The following is a 25,528-nucleotide window of genomic DNA, read 5'->3' as shown; positions in this document are numbered from 1 at the left end:
TAGTAGTAGAAGTGATGTTGTGTCTTTTAAAGGTAAATCTTCTGCAAGTGCAGTTCATAAACAAAGTGTTGGGACATTTTCAGAGCAATTCACAGTCTGCTCTGGTTCCACAGAGAGCCTTGCTGCTGACTTAATATCCTTCTTCACCTCCAGTAGCCATTCCAGCAGAAGAGAGGTTTCCCATGGTCCTATGTCACATCTGCAGGCCCTTCTGGCTGCTGACCCATGTCCTTTGTGAAGCTGTGCCAGGTACTGATTTACCAAAGGCACAGTAACCTGTTGCATCTTACCTTAAAATTCCTGAAGACAGAAAATGAATTAATGAGCTTCATTCTGCATGTGTCAGCACATAAACCTGACTCTCCTGGTGGGACAGTTTAGTCCTCTCTATCAGCTGCATTGAGGGTTTTCAAAGGCATGCATCACCATTTTTTGAGCCAGTAGACACAAATCAGAACAGGCAGAAAACATCCATAAAACTCAAGTGAATAGACAGGGGAAAAAAATGTGAAAGAACAAAAAAGGAGATGCAGCAATTGTGTGTCTGATCCACTCTGGCTTTTTCATACACCACTGTTGGTGTCTTGAAGTAGGTCTAAAAATGTTTGCACCACATTGAGCAAAGACACAGCTGTGGTGTCCAAAACAGGTGAGGTCTGGCAGGTTGGCATCCTAGAGGTCCATGTCTCACTCCACTGCAATGAGCACTGCACTTCAGTGACAGATTTTGGATTAGCTTTGAGACAAACTGCAAACTGTAATTAAACCATGATCTTTCTCCTGAGAACACAATGAGCTTGTTCAGGTGTATAGTGACATGCAGCTCTTTTTCAACAGATCTAGCTCTGGGAAAGAAAAACACAAGAATCTTCCATTGATGTAAGCTAAATTATTTGGGAATTTTGCTGTACTTCATGGCTCTGCTAATTGAGTGGAAACACTATCTCCTTTCTGCTTCTTCTCCCGTTCTCTCCAAGCCCACTCCTTGCATGAAGGCAAATGAAAAGTGGAGGAGAGCAGCCTCTCTTCCTTGTATTTCCCCTGGCTCTGGTACCAGTGGTGTGAGGCTCACTTTATCCTTTCCCCTCCCTAGGCCCCGCAAACCAGGCAGTATTTCTGAGACACAGTTCAGCTCACCCAGAGTTAGGAACTTCACATGGAAATAGATAACCCAAAAAGGCCAAAATGGGGCTGAATTGAAGGGATCTTTAGCTTCCCTCCCCTCAGTTTGTCAAGTTGGGACTTCATCCCAGATGATTACATGCTTAGCCAGGCATAGGAGAGATCAGCTCTTCCTTCCTATTCATACAGCCCTGGGCACACTGGTTCCGCTTTGTTCAAAAGAGTAAACAGCAACCAGCATCACGGTCAGCTCATTTCTACCATCATCAGTGATCTCCATCTGACAACTGCTTTTGCTGCTTCTTATTTGTTGGCAAAGACACTCAAACCAAAGGTCCTTTGGGAGATACAAAGACAATAGAAGGAAACATTTGTCTGTTGTCTCATGTTACCATAGAGGCCTGGCTTAGTGCACATGAAAATATTGGATTTATGATGGGAAAATTGCAGGGATAAGACCTGTGCTTCTAAGGACCTATCTGCTCCCTGATGCATTGCTCCAATTCTAGCTGGAATCAGCCTTTCTCAGCAAACTCCCACCTCTAAAGCTGAAAGGCTTTTATGCTCAGGTAGGACAGGGTATTAGTCACAACAGTTCCCTTAGTCATTCCCTGTTCTCTACTCCCATGTCTATAATGTCATTCAGAATTCCAGTAAGGGACAGCTGTTCCCACCTGACCAGTCCTTATGTGGAATACAACTTAACCCAAGACACTGACCATCCAATCCCTCCTGGAGTTTTTCCTTTGGTGCATTTTGGCTCTTCCCTCTGGCACCAGGAACACCCTAGTTCAGACACAAGCTGTGGCTGTTCTGTGCAGCTGCTGCTTGTTATTCTGTCAGATCCTTTTCTGTCAAAACGATCGTGTCTATGCATGAAATAAAACCTAGTTATAAAAGAAGAGAAAAATGTGGATTCCCTGGGGTTGGGGATGAGGCTGTGGGACTGTTTTAAGCCCTGGGAGATTAATTTCTGGTTCTGCAAACAAGCTCTGAGTGGGAAATGTTGCCTGCTGGAGCCAGCTCCTGCTTCCACAACTAATGTGCTTGGGCTTAGTGTATGTGTATGCATCTCTGGGAAGTGCAGGAAACCTACTAAATGTTGTCCTCTCATCTGGTGTAAATTGGAAAAATCAGACTATCTTCAGTGGATTTACTGTGCATTCAACAAAATTTCATTGTTACTTTGTATATATTCAGATTTTCTGTTTAGTCATCCAAGCAAACAGGTTTGCAATGGAAGCAACTTCAGATCAGGAGGACAATGTGTGTGAGCACCAGCAGAGCTCTGGTCACAGCAGCACCAAGCACAGAGTTATGTACTTTGTAAGTGTGAGTACCTGTGTCTCGCTCTCTTGCACTAACTTCATTTTGTTTTGCACAAAAGCATGTGCAAGAAAGGTCTGCATGGCCTCTTTTTGAAGAGACAAGAAAGAAGAACTTGTTGACAGCACAAGGACAAAGGTATAAAAACTCTAGAAAAGGTGTGCAAAGAGAATTTAAAGATGAATTCAACAACAAGTTCAGTAGCGAAGAAGAAATTCTGCAGTAAGCACAGGTAAGGCAAGCTGTTCTATATAGGGAAAATCAAACAAAAACTTGGGAGTAGAGTGTAACAGCACAGAAAGAGACAGGTTTGTTCCAGAGTTCTCAAACTAAAGGAGTGAAATTCAGCATAGGAAAACCCATGGATATAGAGCTGTTAGGCTTCTCCAGGCCAGCATCATCACAAAATGGCATTTGGAAGCCAAACAAGTAGCAGAAGCTTTCTCAAATACTGGGAATCAGGAAATAGATGATCACAAAGCTAATTTCAAATGTATTCAGGATGCTGCTCAAACAAACAGTGAGGATACAGAGCTGGAAATTCATAGTGTAAATATATGGATACCAGGACAATGCAATGTGCAAAAAGCATCTAAAACCCCACCACAGTCTTAAAAAAGATGTGGTAATGTACTGATCTCGGGGTCCAGAGGTGTCATTACAAAATAATGAAGTGCTGTGACACTTTTGCTGACTAGAGAACAAACATGCAAAGTAGTCCAGGCTGTATTAACAAGCATGTGTGGATCTGAGACTACAGCAATGTGTAACACATGCCAAGGTAACAGCCAAAAGTGAGCTCAGGAGTTGCAGGGGGTCCAGTAAAACTGGGGCAAAATGAGCTATGAGGCCTTCTTGTTGTAAAATATGAGCAAAATTGGGACACACAAGATAACTCTTAGCAGGCTCAGATCTGAGAACTCAGCGAAATGCTAAGTTAATGTCTTAAGTAAAATAACAAGATTTTATTCTATGTGTCCAACTAGTCATTTGACAGCTTTCCACAGATGGTCGGAAGTACGTATGGAAATAAAATACAAGTGGAAAATTCCTTGTCTAACTTTTCAGCATCCTTGTGTGCCCTCTCACATCCACACCTTCTTTCTGCATGTCCTGCAGCAACAGTCTAAATGTAATGACTTCATAACTACTGGTGGTTTTGAGGTGGTGAAAAGACACTTGAGAAGTAGAAGCAGAGGAAACCTAGTAAGAAAGAGTCGTCTTCTCAGTGTGGAAATGCTAGGGACTTGCAAGCAAAAGTGAGGGGATCAGTGAAGGTGGTGTTAACAGCACTCAGTTTATCTAGGAGAGGGCAGAGATTGGCTGAGATGCAAGATGGAGAGACACCCATCAGGAATGGAAGCCAGCACTTCTGTAGGTGGTAGCTGAATCCCTCCAGGCAGATGAGATGGTCTCCAGAAGGTGGCCCAGGAGACATCTGTCTCTTTACATGGGAGGAAGGAGAGGGCAGGGGTGCTGGAGATTCCCTTGTGGAGTGAGCAGGGGCAGAGGGTAGCCAGGAAGGATGAATGATATTCCTGGGGGTAGGGATGGAAGGAGGACACTGGGGGACCTGGTCTAAAGGGCTATATGGAAATGGAGAATGTGGCAGAAAGGAAAAGCAATTCTGAGAGACAGGAGGGAATATAATTTCAATGGGAATTTGCAGCCAGTGGCATCAAAAGCAGTGAGACAACCAGGGGGATGGGGATGCAGAAGTGAGAAGCTGGGAAAGATGATGGTGAGCTAGAATTGCCCTGCGTGCAAATGGAAGAAAGAGGAGGACTGCGTGAAGAAGAAGTCTGAGGTGGTGGGCAGAGAGGTCTAAGGGGAAGGAAATGGGAGGAGAAGGACTGAGAGAGAGGGTGGAGTGATACACGCTAGGGAAGAGGCCAGAAGATGTGAGTAGGAGGGAGGCGATGAGGAAGGAAAGGGTACAGCAGTGCAACAGGGCTTTGTGTGGCTGAGGAGTGTAAGAGAAAAGAGGATGAGAGTCAGAAAGCAGAGCTAGCATGAAGGTGGGAAGGATGGAGAGATGGAAACGTTCCAGGGAGGGAGGGGGAGAGACAAATGAATAGGCAAATTATAACTAATGCAATAATTAACTGCTACGGCAGTAACTCGGTTATCACCCGAAAGGAAAATGAGGCAGGGAGTTCACGAGCGAGGAGGAGGCATGAGCAGGCTGGCAGGGTGGGCAGGGGCAGCAGGGAGGGAGCAGCAGATGCTGGGGCTGCAGTTGCTGTGACAACACTGGCAGGGACGTGCAGCACGTGTGCAGACGAGGCGGCATCGCCGGGCACCGCTCGGCAGGTTTCCGTGCCCTGCTCCTCCGGCTGGGAGCAGAGCCACGCTCCATCGCTGGCTCCCAGGGCTGCAGGTACTGCCTCTGGCAAAAGATACCCCCGCATTTTGAGGCCGGGCCCCCTCACTGCTGAGGAGTGGATTTCTTGTGCTCTCTCCCGTCAGTTCCAGGCAGCCCGCAGCCCAGCAGAACCAGAGCTCCCCACCTTCCCAGGAGCAGCCTTTGCTCCTGCACTTGTTTCTTCAGCCTTCCCAACTAATTCTTGGGGTTTCCGCTGGTTTACAGCCGTATTTCGAAGTGCAGCTGCATCTAACGGCAGAGGGAGCTCTGGGAGAGGAAGAAGAGCAGATGAAGCCTGGCAGCAGCAGCCCCGGGGAAGGAGGGAGGCAGGCAGGGGAAGGAGGGAGGCAGGCAGGGGTTTGGCAGAGGTAACTGGAGCTCTGCTGCATCAGGTAGGGAGCTTTGAAACAGAATAAAGAGATGTGGAAAATAGGAGCCCGAGAGAAGGAGAAGTGGTTGAAAAGCAGCCACCATGGAAACGAAATGCCAACAGAACTTTAGGTATAAAAAGACATGAAAGAGGCAGGCAAAATAAGTGTCTGGGTGTGATTTCTCTTTTAAGATTTAAGACTTAGGCTAACTTCCTGGTGCCTAGTGCAAAATAGCTCTAAGGGGGAGCAGGGTATCTTAGTTACTCGGGGAATGTTTTCTTTGCATTTAAATGTTAAGAAGGTCTAGCCACATTATTTTTTTTTCTGAGAATGCTCTGAGTTGAGCACTGTTCCTAAATCAAATTAATTTCAGAAAGGTTCCTTGACATTTTGAGAAACTCTAATGCCATGAACTCACACCAGGATGAAAGCAAAGCAGTGAATATGCCTTTGTGGCTGTGTAAATGCATCTGTTGGAAGATGATGGCCATTTCTGTCACACGTGGGATGACAGCAATACCAACCAGCCACATCACAGTGCCTTCAAAGCCAGAGCATGTATATGACTCTCTAGCCACAGAGATCTGAGCAGGAAAATTAATATCCTGGTCTTCCCGTCCCTCGTTCTCCATGGTCCTGGGTGCAGCACAAGCATGGGCATGATTCATTCTACAGTCTGTGAACAACCCAAGGGAAAACTACTTGCTAATTTCAGTTTCTGATGTCGGAACATATAATTAACCTGACAAAGCAAAACGTTATTTTGGGTTAAGGCGTGACCAGGCCCTCCTTCTTCTGCTACCTTTTTGTGTAAGGTGACAAAATAAGTTGGAGGTGTTTGGGGCTGGGGGAGGTACATGTTTAGTTGTTTTGTAGTGGCTATACAGCATTGGCAGTAAATTCACTGCTGTATAATACATAAAATTATTGCCAGTGTGTTCTTTGATTAATTTACATTCAAGGTAAACACAAAGAAGACAGAATTACACTCAACTGACAGTAGATAATTTTAGAAGCTTTAGGGACTGGAATACTTTGATTTACTGTCATTGCATTTGTAAAAGTGTTGTGAAGAGGACATCAGAAGTGGAGTTACAGCATGTTGTTGCTATATGTTTTCTCTTGTGTAGAGTCTCTAGAATGGAATGATCGGCTTAATATGATCTATTCTATGTACATGTAACTAGCAGAAGGTGCTGCAGTTAAGGTGAAAAGATTAATCTAGCCATTTCAAGCAAAGTCAGCTTCTCTTAGTTGGCAAGCCTGGGCTCTGTAGGCTTCCAGGCACAAACAAAGCAGCCCTGTTGCAGTTGTTGATGTGGGAAAAGAGTTGCAAATCTCGCTAGGTCCCTGATTAAGAATAACCATTTAAAAACAACCTTTCTCTACTGTCATTCTACAGAATGACTGGTAGTTTCTTTGCTCCGTGGGAAAACTGGAAGATAGAGAAGGTGCAGCATGTAAGAAATAAATGATATATTATTCCCTTACCCCTTTTTTTCTGCAGCTTTTGCCTGGTCTTCCTGTATCTTGTTCCCCCTGCCCTGCGCCCCCCCCCCCCCCTCCATGGTCCAGCTGGGTGAGTCCTTAATCTTCAGCCATTTGAATGCCTGGAGATCAGTCATTTCCAGGCTCTGAGCATTTTGGTCCTGCATATGTTCTTTCTTTTTCCTCCTGCTGCTCAGAAAGCTCTGCCCAGCTGTGCACCTCATTATGCCCTTGTGGCTAAGCTATTTCAAGAAAACTTCTTCTAAAGGAATAACAAAATCAGCAAGCTCTAACTATTGTAACTGTGGGATTGGGGAAGTAAAGGTTAAGTGTTAGCACAGGCATGCTAGCACATAGCTAAGCACTCTGAAGGTAACTGGCTTGCCATTTCTTTAAAGATCACCACTTTCCAAGAGCCAGCTAGGGCACTTATGTTTTGTGTCATGCCATTTGCACACAGAGCCACAGCCATTTTGCTGAGAAAGCCATTCAAGGTCTGAAGAAGGAAGAAGGGTTTTCAGGCATGATTTGAAGAGAGAAATAACAGATGGAAATGTCCCAAGGGGAGGCAGGGAAATCATTCCAGTGAGCTAAGCTGGACAAACCATGACAACTGAAAGCACCTTTTGATCTTACCCTGCTAATTTTGTTTCTGACAGGTTTTTAACTTTTATTTCCTGTTCAGCCTCTATGCTTAGCCTATACTATTTGTGGAACCTAGGGTAAGCAGAAGAGGTAGAGATCACAGAAGTAGTAAAGTGCAAAATTAATAAAATAGGAGGGCCAAGTAGATGAAATAGACTATTTCAGTCAAAGACTAACCCCCTTATCCCAGCCCTCTGCCTCTATAGATCTGAAAGCAGTGGTACCTGGCTTGCTGCTGTGCTAGGATCCAAGGACAAAGATGCCATGCTACCAGACACTACTTTTGAGTGACACAGGCTCTATCTCAGGTTGACCCAGCAATGCATCACCTTGTTCCTGCTTCTGCCAAATTAAAGCCCTGCTCACGTGAGCAGCTGGGGTGAAGCACAGGTGATGTTGTTTGCAAGCCGCAGAGCTTCCTGCCTTCCTGCCATGCCTTGCGCTGTTTCAGATGATATTGTGTGTTTTGTGAATTTATAGTCCTTTATTGATAAGTACAGATTGAAACAGATTGGCCATCTGTTGGTATATCCACTGGATGAGAAGCAAAAACTCATGAAAACTAGAGCAGGAGCAGCCAGTAGAAGTTGTCACACTATTCCTGCTGTTAATTGAAAAGCTTTGCTGAGCTGCAGAGTGACAACACATGCTGCTTACCCTGCACACCATCATGGCTGCTTGTCTTCTTTCAAAATACAAATGTACTTGCTAAGAATAAGGATTCATCCCCCAAATCTCCATTCCATTTTTGGATGGCTGCATTGCACTGTGAGTGACTGACTTTGTATTATAGCAAATGAAATGCAAGAACTGATGAGCACATTATGGAGTTCTGGGTGTAAATTAGAAGGGAGAAGAAACTGCTTTTTATCTAAAACAGTCATTCTGATGTTGTAAGATAGAGAGATTCCTCATCTTTCAGCACAAAGACCAGGTAAGGAAAGAGTTAATTTTCCCAATGGAGACGTTCAGAAGCTGAGGAAGAGTCACAGTTTTGGAGCAGAACAGGCTGGCTTGCAAGGTCTCCAAAAAGGTTACTGGACAATTTAACACAGAGACAACTGTGTGAGGTGTTTGAAGACAAGCATAATCATGAAGTGTCTTCAGAAAAAATGGTAACATGGGTCTGGATAATTATTTAAGATGGAGTTACAAAGTAGCAAAGAAAGCTTGTTGGCAGGAGTAAATAAAATTAAATCAATGGAATTATAAATGAACCTAGCATGGAAGAGACGAAGTTTTGCAATGCTTTTTGAAGTGGAAAAACATGCTGCTTTAGTTTTCTTAGATATCTTTGGGATTGTCAGTAAAACTGTAGCTAAAGGAGAATTGTCTGACATAATTTAGGTAGACTTGCTGAAAGCTGTGACACTGTGTCCTGCTCACAGGGCACACTGAGCTGCAGCAGCCTCGCAGTACAGAAGCCCTTGGGTGACAGGTTTCCCTCTCCTTTCTGGACAAGCGAAGCCCCTGAGCCCCCCACCCCTGGGCTGACTCTTGCACAAGCAAAGCAGGCCCTTGCCAACATCATCTGACTCCAGGGCAATAAAACAGCTGCCAACACATTGCCTAATTTTGTTGGGAAAGTGAGCCTCACGGTCGCTGTGGGGCAGTGCAGGGCACAGCAGTGGCACTAATGGCTGGCTGGGTGGCAAGTGGCCTGGTAGGCCTGACTGCATCCCCAACTCCATTTTCCTGCCCGTGTGTCCTAGACGAGCACTACAGGCTGAACTGTTCAGCACTTAGAAACCCTTTTTCTTGGTAACAAGTAGCCAGTACCCAAGTGAAGTGACTCATGCATCCTCCTCCTCACTTATACTTGAGTCTTCCCCTCCAAGCTTTGCCCGTTCCATGAAGCCAAACTGCTGTGTCTCTGGAGCCAGTTCCCTGCGAGCATTTCGTTTCTAAGTGCCATCTGCACTGGTTCTTAAGTAAATACCTCATCTACCTACTAATATTTCCCTTCATCTTAAATTTGCTTGGGTGAAAAATTTGTCAGCCCACTCAAAGCCAGGACTGAAGTATTTCCCAATACGGATTTTTCTCACTGTTTAAAAAAACCCCACCAAAACCAAAAAACTGCTGGCACTTGCTATTTTTGGCACCTTATATCTTACTTATGTTCACTTTTTGCTGGTGTTCCCCCTGCACCTGGCACCCTTGGACTGAGCTTGGACACCCACTGGACAATATCAAGCAGGCACATGTGACATCCACAGCATGGCTGAGTGAAAGAAGTAAAGAATTGGAAAATATCTCAGAATAAATTGTCAGCTTTTCAACCTAGCCCAAACCGTAACACTAGAGGAGGTCTGATATTTTCTAAAAATTGTTAATGATACAAGAATGGGGAAAATGCTAAGGTGGAAAAATATGACATCTTTTGGCTTGTCCAGGTTAGGGAATTTGAAAAATGTAAACTGAATTGCAGTTGTAAAAACAAACAGGATGAATTCACCCTGTGAGGCATATGGCCGCATTGCTGTTGTTTGTTAATGTGATCACTAATGCAGTCCTCTGAGCCACAGATAAGAATAACAATATTATTTTAATTATAAAAGGCCAATGTCAGAACTGTGCAAGTGGAAAGAAGCCATTTTTCTTCCACTGTTTATGTTTTTCTGGCATCTCTCTTATCATTTTTATGGAGTAACTTGGAGCTGGCTGACTTGTATGTCTCCTGAAACAACCCTATAGACTATGGCAGGAAACAGAACAGCTAGAATGTATATTTGCCCCAAGCTGAGCTCTTCCAGGTTTTTAACACCCCTCTCTCTTCTATTCCACTTCAGCATATCCCAGGCAGCCAGAGCCAGAAACAGCAACCTAGAAAGCTGTGCAAAAGCACTGGGACTCGAGCCCACCAAAGACCAAACCTGAGACAGTGGGAGAGGTCTCTGTGAGGCAAGCTAGAAGGGAATGAACATAGAGCATTAAATTAAAAGAAATTTGAGTTAGGTTTAAAAACATTTCGCAACAAGGAAAAAAAAAAAGAACAAAACAAACAAAAAAACCCCAAACAACAAACAAAAAACTAGCCAAGCAACTGAGCATACGTTCTGTAGGAGGTAAGTCTTTCACACTCGCGTTTGCCCTGTCAGAAAGGGACTCTAATTGGATCTGGATCTACCCAGTTCCAGGTGTCTTCTGCCTCAGATCCCCAGAGCTATGAATTTGTTTTGCTGGTGTGCCTCAGCTTGGCACGGTCTCTTGACTGCCAAGTGAATGTGGATTCAGCCAGCTCTGACCAGCTCTGGCACTTGAAAAAATCCTTTTTCTTCCGCTTGAATTTCTCTGCCAGCTGCCTGCAAGTCAGGATTTCCCAGCCAGCAGCTCATGCTATTATCTGTTTTCACTTGCCTTGATGTTTACCAGATTGGACTGCTTTTATCTCTATTAACCCTACATCACTGTGGAGCCCCTGGTATTACAGACCCTGTGTGGCTTGGCCACTAGGTCAAAGCAGAAGTAAAGAAATAGATTTTAAAAATCACCTCATTGAGGAAACAAGGAGGTCTAAAATATTGGCCAAAAATAACACAGGTGATCTCAGGGAAGAAAATAACTAAAAGGCCAAATGAATATAATAAAAATCCAAGCTGAAAATAATTGACAGCTCATGAGACTAAATCTGAACTCTGCTAAAATTCTCCACCAGATGAAAACTCTGGTATGAAAATAGTGCTGAACAGCTGAGAGCAGGACAAGCTGGCCTGATTTTCTCTGGTCTCAGAAGCTGAATGGCTGCTAAGAAGTGCTTCAATTTGTAACCTTAGATACATCTTACACTCATTTAGACCAGAGGGTCTGATTAAAAATGCATCTAAAAACATGAAGGGGAGATTCTTGATCTTTAAATGCCCATTAAGCTATTCTGAACAAGTACCTAAGGGTCATTTCCCATCTCCTCCAGTTCCTAGAAATCATGGGGAAAAGTTGGAAGAAGATGGCCCACTATTTTTTTTTTTTTATTCCATTCTCGATCAAGTTCAATACAGCTCCAAAGGCAATAGGTTACATCCAGTTAAAGAAAAACAAAACAAAACAAAAAACCCACACACATCTGGTCACTTGTCAGGTCAGTGTTCAACAAAGACTCCAGGATATTTGTGCCTTTTCAGTTTAAGAAGGCAAAAAAGTTTCTAATGGATTTTGGGATGAGGATCAGCTTGAGTTCGTCCCTTTCCTCAGTGTGCTGTGTTCATTCTCTGGAATCGCCTCCTCCAGGCTAAAGCTGCCTTTGACTTCCTGGTTCCCTCAAGGACTCAAGATACATGCAACAAAACGATTTTTTCCCCTAGATATTTTAATAATCCAAACACATAATTCGCACTTGTCGCTGCTTTATTTACCTCACGTACTGCACCTAATTTCCCTGCACCAAGAGAACAAGCCCTGGGCTTCGCTGCCAGACGTTTCGCTTCCATTGCTGCCGCTCCAACGGCCGCCCAGGTGCAGACGTTCCACGGACACCGCTCCGGGCCCGCCGCGAGCCCCGCGCGCGGCTCCGCTCCTGCTTAAGCGCCCCCCGGGCCCGGCCCTGCCCCACCGCCCGGGGCCGGGGCTGGCGGCAGCCGGCGGGCACCTGAGCCCCGCGGCTGCGCGGGGGGCGGGCGGGCCGGGCCCGGCCCTCACATGCGCGGCGTGGCGGGGCCCATTGGCCGCCGCCGGGCCGCGGGCGGCGCTCTCGGGCGCGGGGCCGGCCCTGGGAGCCGCCGGTGCTGTCCGTGCGCCGAGCCATGCGGGTGCGCGCCGCATGCGGAGAGCGCGCTGCAGGGCGCTGCTAGGAGCCGAGCCCGGCCGGCCCGGCCTCCCCCGTCCCGCCCGCCGCCGCCCGCATGGCAGCGCCGCAGGACTGACCGACCCGGAGAAGGTCTGCGTCCCCGCGGCACGCACGGCCCGGCACGGCCGGGCGGCACTCGGGGTCCCCCAGCCCGCGGGGCCGTCCCTGAGGTGAGTCGAAGCGAAGCGAGCGAGGGGCCGGCGGGGGCGGTTGGGCAGGCGACGGAGGGGCCGCGGTGGAGCGGGCGGCGTCGGCACCGGCTCCCTGCCTGCGCTTTCCGTCGCGCTCGCATGCCTTTTTCCCTGCCTTTTATTCTTTTCTCTGCCTTTAGAACGACCTGGATTGGTTTGCTTAGGGTGCTGCCAGCGCCGGTGTGCCCGGGAGCACCTCGGGCCCGGGGCGCGGCAGCCGGCGGGGCCGCCTCGCCGCGGCGTCTCGGCCTCGGGGCGCGCACCCACGCGGGTCCTGCCCGCCCGTGCGGGGGGCGAGCGGCGGCGGGGCCGGCCCCGCTGCGGGTCTGGCAGCGCGGTGTGCCGCTGGGAAGTGCGGCTGGAAGCAGCGAGCCTCCTTCCGCCACTGGCGGTGTTAAAGCCATGCCGGGACCGCCAGCTGTGCGTCTTTTGTATGGGGTCAACTGTTCTTGGTGTTGCACCACACGCAGATTAAAGGGGTCTAAACCACTCGATAAAACGCATCTTCAGGACAAAAATGCCCTTTGTCAGAGAATCATCTGTGGTTTTTGGAAGCACATCTCTTGCCTTCATCCTGCTCCCCGGTACGTGGCAATGCCGACTTCTGCTCCCTGAGCCTGGCACAGCAGCTCTTCTGTCTTGCAACCTCCATTTCCCCCCCGTCCCCGTTACAAGTGCTGCCACCGCTGTTGAACAACCACGAATTCAGGCACAGAAAGCTTGTGACTTGCCAGCATCCTTCGGGGAAGCTGGTCTGCGGTCAGTGGGGGATGTATGCTGCGCCTTTACAGCGCACCAACAGCCCGCGGCGGTTTCTCTCCTGGAGGCTCCCAGTGTGTTAGAGCCAGGAGGTAGGTTACTCAGACTTGAAAATGGAGGACGGTAGTGGCAACCAGCCTGTTGTTTGGTGGAGTAAGTCTCCGCAGTACTTCCTGTAATGGTGGTGCTGAAAGTGATGTTTTACTTGGCTTAGCTGCTGATGCAGAGTGCGAAACACCTTCAGCACTGGCTTTGGGATACCTGCTACTCATAAGCATTGGCAGGTACAGCATTTATTTATTTATTTATTTATTTATTAAAGAGAGTATTGAGATAGATTTTGGGTTTTTTTCAGCATTATGTCTGTCGACAGGATAGGAAAGGATTGTATTTTCTGCCTCTGAAACTGGAGGTGGGGTATGGCTATACCTCCTTATTTGGGAGAGGGAGCTTTAGGAGGTGAGGAATTTGCAGGAACAGCATTGAGGTTTTGATTCCACACCTCTAAGCTATCGAAAAAAACTCCCATCCCAGATGGGGTAGCTAAATCCCTTTCTCTATGGCTTTTTCTGTCTTTTTTTCTTCCTCTCCCCTCTTACTGGTGGCAGAGGAAACCCCCTTTCTTCAAACTTAAGATGAGGACTGATAGAATAGAAGGTTAGTGTTACATTATTTGCTCTTCATCACTGTCTTAAATTAATTCACCAAGCCTTGCAGAGAGGCCTGTTCATCCTTTGTGATTTACAAATCCCTTATAAACATTTTATTGTTAGTTGCAACTGATTTATGAGTTCCTGACCTAGGAATATGCTACTGTGGCTATGTTTTCTGTGCTATACACCCATTTTCTCTTGTGTTTCTACTTAAGCATTGCCTTTACGGTAAACTCATTTGGTGTTTTGCCTGTATCTTGCTTAGTGTGAAAAACACTTGTCTGTTATGTCTGCTATATCTGTCTTCTTGCACATAATAAGCACAGAATATTTACATAGATACTGTTATTTGCAGTTGAGATTACTTTGATAAAGATCCAAAGTTTACAAAGGCTCCATGAGGTAACCTGGGGAAGGGAGCAGCATTAAGCAGTAATTTATTTTGTAAGATCCAGATACGCGTGATAGATATCTGTACCAGTCCTGATATCCTTGAGGGGATGGTAATCTGTCCAGCATGTTCAGACCTGGAGGAGCAATTCTAAAGCACCAGCAATGGCAATGGAGAAAGTCTGTGTGCTGCCGTCATGGGAAGGTAATTATTAATAGGAGCAAACCTGTATAATAACAATGCAAAGAGAGTGAAAGCACTTAGGTGCTTGCTGTGGAAAGATTAACCAGTGTATGTTGCACTAACACATAGCTGCACATGTGAAATAGAGTTCTTGTCTTCCAGTTCGTTCTTAGCCCTGTGCTTCTGTCAACTCAGACAAGCCTCTTCCTCTGTAGCAGTAGGCAAGTGGTGGTATCCATTGGAGATAGCATGACTGTACATCCTGTGTGTGGACAGCAGTCTTGACTGTGTGTTTGGAGAGTCAGAAAAATCTAATGCTGCTGGTGATAGCCTTGCAATAGGTCCTGGCAGTCACAGGAGGATAAAAAAATAAAGGCTAGTGGAGTTAAAAGGCTTGTATATCCCTGTGGTCAAAAGTGCTTGTGACTGTGTGTGCTGTGGCTTGGTGTAGTTTTTTAAGGAGTGACTGTACTGAAATTTCCTGCCCTGAAGTTCTTTTAATTCTTCAAGTCTTCCCATTCCTTCTGTGTATTGAGGTCTCCTTCAAAGTCTGTTGAAGGCAGTGGGAGTAAGTGGATTTTGAATGAGGTCCAGTACCACTGCCCGAGTTTCTTTCCCTCCTTGTGTTCTCTGATGGCAGCAGCTGCTCTGTCAGTTCCTGCTTTTGCTACATACTGGTTTTGGCTTGGGATGTCTTGCAGGCAGAGTGCTGACTCAGTGCCTCAACCCAGGGTCTCCCATTGCTTTCTCCTGCACTTCTAAGAGCCAGAGTGGAGTTTTGATAGAGGTACATGGAGACTGTGATCGCTTGGCTTGAATTAGTAGTGTCTTGAAACTTAAAGCATGTAATCAGTGTGGGGCTGGCAATGGCTGTTTTACTGAGAAGTAGCTTCAGTCACATATGATACCATGGGGGAACCTAGTAAAATAGTTTCTCACTGGATGCAAACAAAAGGGAGTTCCAGAGGTGGTATTTTACCAAATAATGAACTCTCAAAGTTTTTTGTTTCTTTTCAAAAAAGCAGTCAGTTAGCTTCCAATTAATTAATAAAATTTCTATAGATCCCTAAATATTGATAAAACACAGTTAGCAGTATTTATGTTTTACTTGAATATTACTATATAAAGTGGAAAGAACAAAACCTGTTCTTTTGGTTTCTGCTGTTGAAATTTCTCCATTTCTTGCTAGCATTGAAATGAGACTACACTGTTCTTTTGGGGTTTTTTTGCCTGTTTTTGTTTTTTGTGTTTGTTTCCATTGCTTCTTGGCAATGGAAACATTATATCCTAGCAAAAAAACCCCCTAAACTATTGATGCATAAAGAAAAATGGAAATAATCTTCCCCAGAAACTTTACATTTAGATAAAGACTTGTCTGTGCTTTTGCATAACTGACATTTCAAGCATTTTTTTGTAACAAGCAGGGAAAAGTCTGTGGACTTCACCATGCAAAGACTTGTGCACATGACTGATTTTCCACATGTGTATAGTCTCATGAGTACGCACGCATGCATAAAGCTCTCTGGGGTCACAGTAAAGGTGCTTGATCTTGAAAGAATTTATTACTGGCTCTGGTGCTGAGGTGCTGTGGGCCTACACTTTCAAGTATTTGCCAGACAAGGACTGAAATACAGAGAAGGATCTTTGTGAAATGCCGTTCTCTAGCAGCTACCAAAATTATATTTGTAAAAGCTATTGTAATTAGTGTTTCAAAGCTATTCTGTACCTCTTACCTTGAGAATACTTTGAGCTACATTTTTTCAAAGTTTAACTTGCTTGTCTTGGGAGTGGGTTTGGCTCAAGATCTTTTGGTCTAAGCAAATTGAGTGCAATTTTCTTTTAACCATATAACAAAGAATAGGTACTGATTGCTTGCCAAACAATTTTTCCCCTCAGAGATTCCAAACAAATTTAGGAAAGAACAAAGCCAGTATTTCTAGTACTTAACTTCTTGAGAATCATCTTGGGTTTTGGCATGTTAAAAAGGAAAGTGCGTCACAAGTCAAGTTGGCACTTTCTAATGCCATCAGTAATACTAATTTCCGCACCATTAATTTTAACTGACGCTGCTTCAGTCTTTCTCTCACCACAAATTTTTTTTAATTAAAAAAGTTAAAACTCTTTTCACTTCTTTCTGTATTCTCTTCAGCTGTATTCTTCCACACTTTCAAGAACCGGTTCCTCTCCCCCATCCTATGCAGGAAATGTATAGGAAGAGAAGCTCAAAGACTTTCATGTAACAGCTGCCAGTGTTCAGATATTCCTGAAAGGAGGAAGCTTGGAATCAAGACAGCAAAATGCCAGTTTTGCTCAACACTTGGAGGCAAGCTGTAGTATGAGAAGATAGCATGCCTGTCAGTTGTCACATTTTTAAAAGAAATACCTTCCTTTTCTTCCTCTTCAAGTATAAATCAGGATATGAAAACATGTTGTCCATGTAGCCTCGGAACTGTTGCTACCTATAATTTTCCTTCATTCCTCAGGAGTGATTTGTTCCAAGACTGAAGTAGTTGTGAAATTCAAGATTTTAGACACAATCAAGATGTAAAATACAGCCACCCTTAGGGGAGTAGGGAAGTTATTTGTTGCTCAGATTTTTTCTTTTCAGGAACTCTTTTCTTGGTGAATCACAGAATGTTTGGAGTTGGAAGGGACCTCAAAGATCATCAAGCCCTGACTCCCCTGCATGGGCAGGGACACCTCCCACTAGAAGGTAACTCTGATGAAGAAGCAGAAAAATAACCAGGCTTAAAGTAGGCAGCAGCCAGCAGTGAGTGAAGATAGCAATCACCTTTATTCACCGTGGTCCTGTATTTTGTATTGTGTGATCAGTGGGAAAGGAAATGGTCTGGTTCTTGTGACCTGCCTGGCTTCTTGTTAGTGTTAAAAGAACCTTCTCTGTACATGTCTTTGTGTTAGAAGTTAGGCATCTCAGGTGTTCTTCCTTTATGAAAGTCTCCTTTGAAGACTGGGAAAATGCAGTGGAAGATTTCTTAGGTGCAAGGGGTGGGCATAGCAGATAATTAAATGCTGTTGCTACCTTTTCCTGTCAAACATCTCTTCAGACTGTTTGCTGTGCATTTAAATTTGAAAAAATTGCATAATTCCCGAACTCGAGTTACTTTAAAATCCCTCTCTATTCAGTTGCTCAGGGATTTTCTGTCTGGGTCCTGTCTCCTGATTTCCTGTTTGACAAGACCACGGATAGGGCCACCTAAATAAAAGTGTCTTGCTGTTTCAGATGTATTATATGTGACACTAAAATGTAGCTGGTAAATATGTTGAAACCTGTATCAAACAGAGTATCTGCTGGAGATCAGTGATGCTCTAGATGGACTCCTTCCCTACATTCATTATGTAAAGATAAACACAGAGGAAAGAAACCAAACATGAAGGCCCTTTATAACTGTTGCAGTGAAGCAGCAAGGCAAGGCTCCTGCCTGCCCCCATGCAACCTAATGGCTGCAAAGCCACAGCCAAGATGCAGGGCTTTGTCTGTTTGGTTTGGTTTTGTTGGTTTTGGTTTTTTTCTTCTCTTGAACTTAATTCTTTTCAAGTCAGCAGTGAGAAAAGTTTCTCCATAAAAGATATTCCTGATTGCCCTTGGGTTCTACAGCAGCCGGGGCTGCCACACCTCTAGTGTTTTCAAGTCTGGCCAATGCCATGGATACCAACATGCCTGCTATGAGCAGCGTTGTTTTTTGGGTGGACCTTGTTTGAAGCACTTTATTCTTGTTCCAGTTATTTTCCAACTCAGGATTATAGCTCTAAGAAGAAAACAAGTTCATAGGATGCCTGTCTGAATATTTACCTGTTCTTCAGCCATCACAGAATAGTAAGGAAGGGCAATTTAGACATTTTAAGCTAATGTGAGAACTTGTATAAAGAACACCCATGCCTGGAATAACCCTAGTGCAGGCTTGTGGAAGTGATGTGTGCTAGAGATGGAGGCAGTTCTATAACCATGCAGTACCTTAAGGTTAAATTAAAAGCTGTTAACCCCAGGGAGATCGTTTATATACCTTGATGTGGGCAGACACAAAGTTGAATTTGTCATATTTTGTCAACTAAAAGTGTAGTTTGTTGTGTATCTTAAATACATTGATTAAAAAAATAAGCTTATGCAACACTGGTTTGCTAATAATTGAAAATAACCTTTCAGTTCAAAAGCTTCCTCTGTGAGTATTAGTATTTCATAGAGTGGTGTTATGTAATAGACATTTTGTCACCATTGCAGACCTTCACATATGGTTAAGCTGGTGTCATTTGGGTTGTTCAGTATACATTTGTCCACTAACATAATGCAAATATCATTGAACGATTTAGAAAAAGTCCATCTTGCATATTTATACATAGTGCTTTGTGTACAGATCATGAAAAGGGAGGATAGGTATTATTTTGGTCTGAAAGTCTTCATTAAAACTTGAGTGAGAAGCATGGAAGGTAATGCACTATCCTGCTTTATATTTAAGCACTACTATGGTTACAAACACTTTCCACATGCATTAGCAATTGTCTTCATCAAAGATGCACAGAGGAACCAGACTTCATGCTTAATCTGACTGGAGTTTAAAAATACAAACTGAGAAGTCTACATACAGGGTCCCCCTCAATGGTGGCCATCTAGAAACTTTCACATACTAGCTTTCTGTCTAATTAAATTAAGAAATAAAGCTTAAACTACCTAGTTTAGAAGAGGAACTGACAAAAGGAAAACCAACTTTTAATGCACTTGAGTTTTTTCAAGTAAGGTTTGCTGTTTTATAACCCGTACTAAATTTTTTCACTGTTTTACCTCATTAGCATGGTCAGCAGACAGAAAAGGAAGACTAGCTTAATAGTTTTGCTCCTCTCCTTTCCTATCCGTTTGACAACAAATCTGTTGGCTCTTGCAGCAAGGAAGTGGAGGAATGCACATACACGCATGTTTGTTGGTGCTGCAGAAATTTAGAGTTTGGTGAGTGCTAGTGCACTGATGGAAGGTGGTTAGGAAAGTGTCTAACAGGAGAATAATGGGAGAAGAGTGGTTCTTGGAAAAAAGAGTGGACTGAGGAAGGGACAGAAGTGTACTAATAATAAGAAGAACATGAAAAAAGCAGTGACTTGGACAGGACTATATTTTCAGTGGTTAAATTTGTGGTTATGCTTTGTTTATTTTTTGTGTAATTTGATTTAGGATGTACCTAGATTGAAAGGTGAATTTTAAGAGTGTCCTTATTAGCATCTATCTGTTTAAACAAAAGAGATTTAAAGAAACAAACTACTGGTGCCAGAGTTACAGGAGAACAAATATAGTAAAGCATGTAGTAAAGCCAGAAAATAAAGACAAGAAGCATGCAAAAATACAAAGGAAAATAGTAACAGTGGGCAAAGAAAGGAGATAACAAAACCGTTGACAAAAAGTGTGAGTAAGGCATGCAGTTGTATGTACTGTTCTGCATGCAGGTGTATTAATTCTGTTTGACTGAGGGAGTCTCATCTCCAGAAACAGGGCTTTTACAGTTGCAGCTGAATGGCCAAGTTCCCCCAGTTTGCAATCAGACTGAAAGCCTGTTGCAAAGTAATACAGACCCCCATGTGAACATATATATTCATTACTGCAAATTTAAAGAGGTGCCTATAAACCTACAGGTTGAATTGGTACAAGCCTGGTTTTGGCTGAGTAGTTTTCCACCTGCCTAATTTGTGTTGTAAAACCGCTGTCTGTGTGCTCAGCAGCCCAGAGTATTCTGGTCATGACCAGTATGCAGCTGGTCAGTGTGAGAAGCACAGAGGCTCCTCCTCTACTGTTTCTTTTGTGAATGAAGAGAGAATGACAGCCCTCTGTGCTCCGATAGCTGCTGCTTTCTGTCACCCCAGCCATTTAAGGCGTCTTCAGTGTCTGATTATTTACCTGCTTGCTGTCTGAACCTGTAAGATCTTAGATCTGCCTTGCTGTCTGCTAAAGAATGCAATACCAGAGCTACCAGCAGCAGCCCCCTCTCTTATTGACTGTGGATCAAATAGTGGGTTACCTATAGCACTGGGAAATTTTGTCTGCTTACCCAGCAATGTTAGATTTGTAAATGTCTTGGTTATATTCCTACTTCTGCAACAGAGAGGAAGCAGGGAGAGGTTTGCACAACCCCTGGCTCATACAGGGAGCTCCTAAAATGAAGGAGGTGTTGGGTGGCATGTGAAAAGCTGCAGCAAGGCCCTACTATGGACAAATAACTCCACAGGGAGTGACAGTGAGATCCTGTAGGCTCCCAGGGAGTAGGAGCAATGCCTAAGGTGCCTTCCAAAGGGAGAGTGATTTCAAGATCAGCCAGAGCAAATTTGAGCTCACAGTAGTGCTGAAAGGGGAAGTCCTGTCTTCCTGCCCACCCACCTCTGCCTTTGTGGGGCAGGACACTTCTCCCGGGCACATACCAGGAGAGGAGAGGGTGGGAGTGTGTCTGGGAACTACTGCTTTCTTAAGCAGCGATGGCTACAAATCAGCCTAAACTGACTGCGAAACCTTACTCAGATATAGCAACATCATCTGATATTTATCCCGTTAGGTTACATGCTGCTTTTGACAATACGCTTACAGGAGGTTTCTGTACTGGTTTGGGGTTTTTCTTCTCTCTTATTGGCGTGGTGCTTTTCCTGTGTGGTGGCTTGTTTTTCTTTTGCAGCAACAGGGTAGGAAGATGGCATTTTAACCATAGTGATTGTCAAATGTTGGCTGGGTACTTGGAGATGTACGTAGAACTGAGAATTATTCAGTTGTGCTGAAATTAAACTTCTAGTGACTGGAATTGCTTAACTTTATTAGCTGAGTTCTTCCCCAAAATACTGTGATTTCCTTCCTTCTCTTTTCTTTACGGAATTCAGAATAATTTGCTCTTTAAGAACATAATCTGTTGTCTTGTGGTTTGGGGTTTTTTTTCTACTTCATTAGCAATTATTGTTACCCTGTTAAATGCAACCCCTGTTAAGTGCAACAGAGATGTTTTCCTTACTGGAAAAGGTGTTTGATCAAGTGACTGTACAAATTAAGGCAGCCAAGCGTAGGCTACAGTATATAGGACATGGCATTTGGAGGTTGCATGTGCTATGCCTGAAGTGCCAAGTGCCTGGCAGTGATTCAGATAAAATTGGCACTGGGTGATGCCAACACCCCAGTGTAAATGGGGTGTAAGTCTTTTCCTGTGCAGAAGGGACCTAAAAAAAAGAGAAGGATTAATGGGAATGAATGCCAGAGGTGACTAGGTTGTAAGAAAAGTGGTACATATGCTCCTTATTTAATCTCCTTTGTACCCACTGTCCCTCTCACATACTGACTCTTACAAGAGAATGGGTGTGTATTCTTGTATTAGAACAGATGTTTCTGTAAGTAAGATGTTGCTATGTTTTAGTAAATTGGGGTTGTCATTTCAAAAATGAGAGAGGGAGCTGAGGGAAGAAGCATAAAGAGAATTCTTCAAACAGGATTTGGAGCAAAATACAGGAGGTTTTCTATGTCAAAAACTGCAGGGAAGATTCCTTCACTGGTCTTGCCACTGCCCAAACATCTGCTTTTGTATTGGTATGATTTATATGATAATTTCTGCTTTCCTATATTTTTTAAACCCCCCCTCAAAAAATCTTAAAAGTGTTTTTTTTTTTAATTTTTCCCCCCTCTACCTCTCCTCTAGGTATGTTCTAATTCCTGTGCTCAGTCTGTCCTGGGAAGGGGAGGTTGGGGTGTTGGACCTTAGCAGTTGTTCAGATTGCGATGAAGCTCTTGAAGATAAACTGAGCTGTTCTTCCATGCCTTACCAAGTATGGTGGTTTTGATGTTCGGTCTCTTTTAACACATTTTCCTCAGAAAATGCAGCTCTCCCACTTTGCAGATGAGAATTTGCTTTGCCTTCTGTTTTCAGAAAATATTGCCTTTGGAGTGGCTGCTGAGGAAGGGTTGGAGGGCATGGTGAGCTCTGCCCAGGCTCTTTTTATGTGAGTCTCTGACCTTATGAGAAAAGGTTACAGAAACAGCCAAGGTGAACAGCCCTGTGGCTGTGAACAGCATTCTCTGTCAGAGCTCGAGTATGATCCAAAGGTCTGTTCTGAAACCTGCTTGCAGTAGACCTTTGTAAAATATCCAGACGGGTTCCCCCCATGCCCCCTCTGTAATTAAAAAACAACAGTGTCTGAAAACTCCAGCTCTGGTGAGTTGAACTCAACTCTATGCACCAAAATAGGATTTAGTTCTCCCGAGACAATGTAACAACCCCAACCCCTTTGAAGGAGAAAAAAGAAAGGCCTTGTAATTTCTGTGCTACTTTAAGATGTGTATTTTATTTGTGTGTTTGGCAGTGTCTTCCCCATTTCCTTATCCTGGATCTCTACTGCTTAGAAGAAACCTGAAACAGCAGGTTCCTGCAGACCTTTAAAATGTTCTCAATGGAAAGAAAACATGACACAGGGCTTGTTCCTGTGGGCTTCTGAGTGCCAGTGGCTGCCAGACCTGAAAAGGCCTCGGAAAATTAATTAATAGGGAAGCATGTGTGTGTTTTGGTTTGTTTAGGGTTTGGTTTTTTTCTGTAGTGGCTTGGGCACAGCTCAGGTTGTGAGTGCGCTGTGCATGGCACTGGGCACAGACCCTTAGGGCAGAGCAGCTCTCCCCTGCAGCTGCTGCCAGTGTGGAAGCAGCGGGCTGGTGGCTGAAGCAGGTGGTTCTTGCCTTTGAGCCCTGGCGGTGAGGGGCTGTCCCTGATCCTGGTAAGGTGCTGCTGCCAGCTGGGCTGGGGCTTGCCAGCCTTGCAGTGCTGCGCTGGTGTTTGCAGGCCAGCCGCGGCGGGCAGGCCTTGGGCAGGCTGCGGTGCGGACAGCGGGCAGGCGGGGCAGGAGGCCCGGGAAGGGCCGGGCACTGCCAGCCTGCTGTGCATGGAGAGCCCCAGCTGTTGCTGAGGGACTAATTTTGGTTATGAAACAGCATTGGTCTATACATTGGTGTTTGTTGACTGGAGCTAATTACTGTAAAATACTTCATTTATAATGAGGCATACTTAATAAGCAGCACACTAAAATAAATACTCATGAATTACCTGCTGGAGTCTTGCTGTTTGTTTTGCTGAGTCCTTTCCATCTCTGGGCTCTGCTTTGCCCTGGAGCCTCAGTCACTGGAGGTGAAGGCAGCTGTGCTGGTATCTTGGCTGGTGGAAGTCTTGGGCTAGAGGAGGAGGGAGGAGAATCTCATTCCTTCTCCATTTTGTTTGTACTGGCAATAGAGGTGTTTTCCAGGCAAGCAGTTTGCTGGCTCAAGGTGAGCTGCTTGCCCGGCACACCACTGTAATGCAGCGGTTCAGGGGTGATTAAAGCAGTTGTGTGGAGCATACACAGTGTGCAGCAACCATGTCACTGGGGTCTGGCCTGGCCTTTATGGTGGTGTAGGGAAGCAGCAGCTTAGAAACAGCAGTGGTCTTGGTTAAGTTTGGATAAGTCAATATGTTTAAGAAAATATGTGAGAAATGGAAGATTGCTAGTTTGAGGGATCTCCATTCTTCAAGAACAGGGCATCTCATTTAGAGTATTTTTGAAATTATCAAAACAAGGATGTGCTCATTTTTCCCCAGAGATCAGGTACCAATGGCAAAAGGGTGACTTATATTTTGCTTTTGTGTCACAGAGCGATGTTTCTCTGACATCACACTAGCATCAACACCTTATTCCGCCACTTTGATTCACAGAATCAATTTTTTTATATACAGGAAGAGTCTGTGGTGCTTGTCAAAATGAGAAAGTGACCATCAGCGCCTGGCTTGGTATTCCTGTCACCGGGGCCTTCTGGAGCCAGAGCTTAGCCCAGCTGAAGCCGGAGGAAGGAGGAGGAGAAGCACAGGTTGATCAGGTACTGAGCTGGGAAAGGGAACAATTGTCTGATGCTGAAGTTGATAATTAGTTATAAAAATAGAGTTCTGTTCCTTAAAAAGTCTTGCAAACGTGTGATATGACAGTGGCCCTAGTAACAACCACATCATATGTGTGGCTGGTATGGGTGCCTGTTGCATGCTTGAGTTCTGTAGTAGATCTGAGGTAAACATAGACCCAACTCAGCATTTTGTGGGATATTTGATTTGCACATCTACTGTGCAGTACAGCTCAGTAGGTGTTTGCCAATACCTGTATCCAGGCTCTGTGTGAGTTGAGAAGAATGGGCTAGGAATACTCTTAACAAATGTTTGAATGTTGAAGAGCAGTATGATGTCTTGAGGAAAGAGTTTTTCCTGAGATTTATTCTTTTTTCTAATAGGAAGATGTAAGTACCAGTTTTCAGGGAGCACAATGTTATGCAGGAGTCATAGAATGTAGAAAGGTAGCAGACTGCTGGGTTTTAAGACAAAACCAACAGTCAGTTGCTAGCTGTGTTTTTACTTCTTGAGATTCCCATAACCACTCCTGAAAACTGGTATTTGTTCTTGCATTTGCAACCTTCAAATTGTTGTACTTAAGAAGGCTTCATTAGCTTAATCTTATTGTGTGAAGACAATCAAGAGAAGTTCAAGGTTTAGGTTTATTGTATTTGATTTTTTTATTATTATTTCTTACATAACTGTACTTTTCAGTTTATGTGAAACTTCTGCTCTGAGGACCGTGTTCTAAAAAGACTCAGCATATTTTTATGTACCTTTAGAGATTCTTTAAGAACAGGGCTACTAGTTGTGCTCACACAATGCTTGGGATGGCAGTGGCCCACAATTCACTTCTAGAGGAAAGCATTCTTTGAAGAGGCACAGTGGTTTTTCAGCTCAAGTGATGTTTTTTCTCCAGAAATACGTTTCTGTCCCTTAGCCTGCCTGAATTTCTTAGCCATGTTTGGATGTAATTTTTTATTTGTTGACCCTGGTGGAAACAGTGGGGTTTTGTTTAGATGATCTGTTAAGAAAATTAATCCTAATGTTCCAGGGGTAATTTCAAGCTCTGGTTATGGTTTAAAAAGGGAAATAATTTTCTAGTATGCATTGGCAATCCTTCACTGTTCTGTCTTGGAAAATAAGATTCAGCATTTATTTGATTCAACAACCAGCTTCCTGCTTCCCAAGGAAGAGAGAGTGGTTCATTTGCCTGCAAACATCCCTCCTGTGGAGAGTCTTGGTTGGGAAGTTGGAGGAAAGCTAGCAGCTACTAGTAAAATAGCTGCATAGCGCGATGAAGAGGGATTATTGAAGCATTACTAGGAAATTAATGGCTGCGTGCAAGACCTTATGTACTCCACAGACAAGTTGACCTAAATTCTGCAGCCATG

General features: G+C 44.4%; 1 protein-coding gene across 2 annotated transcripts in view; it reads left to right on the top strand.

Annotated features, from left to right (window-relative positions):
- The first annotated feature begins 12,041 nt into the window (after positions 1-12,041).
- The window catches only part of LRRC8D (leucine rich repeat containing 8 VRAC subunit D), a 52,894-nt gene continuing 39,407 nt past the window's right edge, over positions 12,042-25,528 (top strand). Inside the window, exons 1-2 of one of the 2 annotated variants that reach the window (XM_051625319.1) lie at positions 12,042-12,270; positions 23,994-24,133. The gene's annotated coding sequence lies outside the window, so the exon portion shown is untranslated. The remainder of the gene's footprint in view (positions 12,271-23,993; positions 24,134-25,528) is intronic. The other variant, XM_051625320.1, reaches the window with a different exon arrangement.

This window comes from Apus apus, chromosome 7, assembly GCF_020740795.1.
Source record: "Apus apus isolate bApuApu2 chromosome 7, bApuApu2.pri.cur, whole genome shotgun sequence".
In the NCBI taxonomy this organism is placed as follows: Eukaryota; Metazoa; Chordata; class Aves; order Apodiformes; family Apodidae; genus Apus; species Apus apus.
The sequence above is the reverse complement of the archived record's forward strand: the minus strand, read 5'-3'. Positions and strand labels throughout refer to the sequence as shown.